The sequence below is a fragment of the Octodon degus genome, unplaced genomic scaffold, assembly GCF_000260255.1.
Source record: "Octodon degus isolate 3935 unplaced genomic scaffold, OctDeg1.0 scaffold00193, whole genome shotgun sequence".
NCBI classification, from domain to species: Eukaryota; Metazoa; Chordata; class Mammalia; order Rodentia; family Octodontidae; genus Octodon; species Octodon degus.
In genome coordinates this window covers 3,243,906-3,248,118 of record NW_004524769.1, presented here as the reverse complement: position 1 = coordinate 3,248,118, position 4,213 = coordinate 3,243,906, and positions in this window count along the sequence as shown.

The window sequence follows — 4,213 nt, the reverse complement described above, 5'->3', positions numbered from 1 at the left end:
CCCCCCCAACCCTCTTTCTCTCGCCCTCTCTCCTCTCCCTTTTCCTCTCCTTTATCTCTCTAGTGCTGGGGCTTGAACTCAGCCCTTGTTCATGATAAGCATAGCAGAGTTACTGCTTCAAACTCTCCAAAGATTCTAACCCAGCCTGTTGTGAAGATTCAGATTATTTTTATTTATTTGAAGATCCAGATTATTTTTAGGGCCTTTTCCATTTAAAATTCTGTTTCTTTCATAGTTGCACAGACAAATTTTTGAGTTATTTTCCATGGTAAAAAACACAGTGCTTTTGAGCCTTTTGTCACTTCAGCATCTGGTTGTCAGAGGCAGGAGCATGAAGAGTTTGAGGCCTACATAGATTATATAGCATGGGACTCCAGTCAAATGCGCCTGTAATCCCAGCACTTGGGAGGCTGGGGCAGGAGGATCATGGTGAGTTCGAGGCCAATGTGTACTGCATAGGGAGACCTTGTCTCAAACAAAGTAGGACTCTGTCTCAAAGCAAAGCACTACAAAGTAAGGGCAATATGATTTTAAAATTAATTTTAAATAATTTGAAGCATGCTAAAGGAACAGAAAAATGTTAGAAAGTGCTTCCAAGAGAGGTGAATGTGATCCACCACATTCAAAACAGATAAAATGGGGAGCTACTGTGTAAAGAAACAGCTCTCCAATGTTCATCTGAAATCGCTGAATACCAGCTGTGGCAGGAGAGGCCTGGAGTCCAACCCCTTCACTGCGATGAGGAGACTCTGGCCATGCTCCTGTGGCTCGCATGTGACTCTTAGCCAGGTCACTCGGCCCCCAGGCCCTGCCACTCAGTGAAGAGGCCACTCCCAGGGCTGCTGCCTGACTCCTGGGCCTGAATGGGCCTGAAGGGGATTTTGCAGTAAGAACAGGAAGTCAGCCTAGACAAATCCCAGTGAAAAAAAGCTGCGTCTTGCGGGGTTAGTGTCTGGGTGACAAGCGAGGGTCCCAGGTAGGCCGTCAGGGCAACAGGCTCGTCAGGAAGTGGGCGGGGGTCCCAGGGTGGGGGTGGGGTGAGGGAGGATATCTTGGCTCGATAGGAAGATGGCAAGTAATGCCAGCAAGCAGAATGGTGCTTTACGGAGCTACACAGGAATAGGCCCTGCTGTGTGAAACAGGAGACACACGAACACAGACATGGTGATAGAGCACCCTCCTCGGCTAAGGGATCTGTTTAGGGTTTTGACAGTACAGCTAAAGCCCAAATCTTTCTTTTCCAACACTGGTTTTGATGTATCTATGTCTATAATCTATATTTTTATCTATATCTATTTCTGTATCTATATTTTTATCCATATCTATCTTGGAAAACTGGCCTCTTCTATTTGATGTGAATGATACCATCCTATGTAAAATAACCCCCATCTTCAAACAAACTATATATAAAAGTACTTAGTCTGATGCTGAGGACCAGTCTGACACACTACAAGCAGCAATAACTAATATTAACAAATTGGCGTACAAACAACTGGAGGGTCTGTACTAAGCCTGCATGGCTGTGGCAGGACCCACACTGGCTTAGGGACAGATTAATCTTTATGCCAACAGCCAGAGCATAGGCCAGCAAACAGCCTGGGCCTCTCTGGTGCCTCAAAGCAAGGTAATGTGGCAGGTGGGGACTGGACTTATGCAGACTGTCTAGCTCAGTAACCCAGTTAGCAGATCACCGAATTACTCGTGAACCATGGTCTGCCCTGTGTGATTTTCCCAAATGGATCATTCCCCAATTCTTGGATCTTGACCTCCTCAGCAGCTGTCCCCCACGGCTTCCTGCAGCCACCAGCCAACCCCCGATCAAGCCTCGCCCCTCATAAAGATGAAGGACACCGTGCCTCAGGGTCTAGGACTGTTGTTGAGCTTTGACTATTGTTGTGTTCATTGTAACTAAAATATGTTTGTCTGTGTTTTATTCTGTTCTCGTACCTCTGAGCAGGAGATCAGCAGTCCTAGGCCTGGTCCCTATAGACTGACCAATGAAGTCTGAAATTGCACTCCAGGTCCCAGAAGAGACCCCCAAGCCCACCTCCCAATCCTGGAGACCTGCAGGGATCCCAGCTTCTTCCCACTGCGGTGAGTTCTCGTCACACCAAGGTGGAAGAGCCGGCTCTCTGAATGTCAGCTGTTTCGTCATTGCACACGGAAAGGCACAGATTGATGTATTTTTCTGGCATCTTCCTGACGCACCCTTGCCCTAAATAAATCTGTTTGCCAGGATCTTGTCGCTTAAATTAGCCACCTCAAACTCTTGGACCTGCCAATGTGGCAATCGTGCCAACGTTCCCAGCATCTCCTGGCAGACGAGCGTGGCCTTTTCGTGGACTCTCCATGAGCACCCAGGGCCAGCGTCCCTCCTGCACAGGACAGGGGACCTGCTTGAGCACCCCGGGAAGACTGGGGACTGGCCGGGTCCACTCCAGCTTCCTCCTTCACAGCGTACAGCCAGTGTGTTCAGTTCCTAGTGCACGCACTCGCAGATTGGCTAAGCCACCTGCCAGAGATGAGAACCTTTTAAGTTGTTGTCAAACGTCATAAAATATGTTCCATGATTAATTCTGTGGGCACAGATTGGTTTTTGCACAGAGTCCAAAATCTGGGATATGTCACAGTGACTAAATGGCATGCTGAATGAATTTGGAATTTGTTTTGTCAAGTGTGGGAACAGGCGCACAGATGGGCTTCGATCCAGGGGTGTTGCTTGGGATTCTCATTATAGCAATGATGTCACTTGTCACGTGGACCTGGTGACACTTCTGCCAACTTGGGGAAAATCAAGGCAGCTACAAAGGTACACAGCCGTGGGGAAGGAAGGGCTCGGTGCACAGGAAGCAGACCCCATCAGTTGACCTGGCTTGGAGGACGGGAGCATCCCTTAGGGCCATAGACAAGGTGCATTTCAGACTGAGGTAGAAAGGAGAATTTTGGTCCCTTTTAAAGGGGACCATGAGGCCCAGGAGGTCCCCTCTTCCCAGAGAAGATGAAGGAAAAGAAGCATGTTGTTGGTTTTTAGATTAAGGCATGAGAAAAATCCCTGAGCAGCAAGAAATTCTTTTCTCAGCCTCTGCGCAAACCCAAGCCAAGGCGCTCACTTTGTCTACTCAGACATTCACCAGCCAAGCTGGGGAGTGGAGACAACAGGGACGACAGCATCAGTGTTCCCCAGGGCGGGCCCTGGAAATGCACCCCGATGAAGCTAACGCGGCATGCGGGGGGTACAGCTAGTGAAGAAAGCTGCTCCAGCCAGCGGTGGGACTCTGTCCTGTGATGCTTGAGAAACAAGAAGGAATTAAACCGAAGGAAAGAAACAACAGTTAGAGCAGAAATAAAATAGCGACAAGATAGAATAGAAATAAGAACAGCTGTGGGAATCCACAAGGCCAAACTTTGGCTGTGGAAAAGATCAACCAAAACCTTTAGCTAGACTGAAAGAAAAAAAGAGAGATTAGGAATCAGTACTGAAAGAAGTCGCATTAACATGAGCCTTGCAGGTGTGAAAAAGGAATGTGGAGGAACATGGTGGAGATCAGTCTCTGAAGCATGTGTGCGCATGCATGTGCATAAGTGTTTCCCACCTAAGTCATCTAATTACAAGTGTAACTGGAAGCACTTCTGACAGGGGCTTGCCACGTCAATTTTGATCCTGCACTCCTCCAGTGTACTGTGAACATTTGTGTTTCCTAAAAACTCTGACATTTTGGTGATGTGCATGCTCACTTGAGAACTCCTGGCCTAACACACAGAAGGCATGAAAACATATTCCTGAAAATCACGAACCTTGACGCCTCGGTGAGGATCAAGCACACCTGCGTGGGGACGTGGAAGTCCAGAGCCATAGTCCACTGGGACCGAGGAAGGGCGATCAGAGGCGGGGACCTTAGCACGGGGGTGGCAGCCTGAGGGGCCTTTGGGGCCTTGGTTTCTGTGACACTGTGTCACTGTGACAGGACGTGACTCCCCTAGTCGGTGTCACTTCTGTGCAGAGGTGGCTGCAGTGGTACCAGCTGTTACCATGGCCGTTTGAGTTGCACACAAGCAAAACACAAAGAAAAACTGCAAAAGGGTAAAATAGCCATTCCTATTAAGTCAGAATCTTTTTTTTAAAGTTATTTATTTATTTGGTACAGGGTTTCACTATGCAGGTCAGACTTGTAGTAATCCTTCGGTCTCAGCTTCCCCAGCACTGGGATTACAG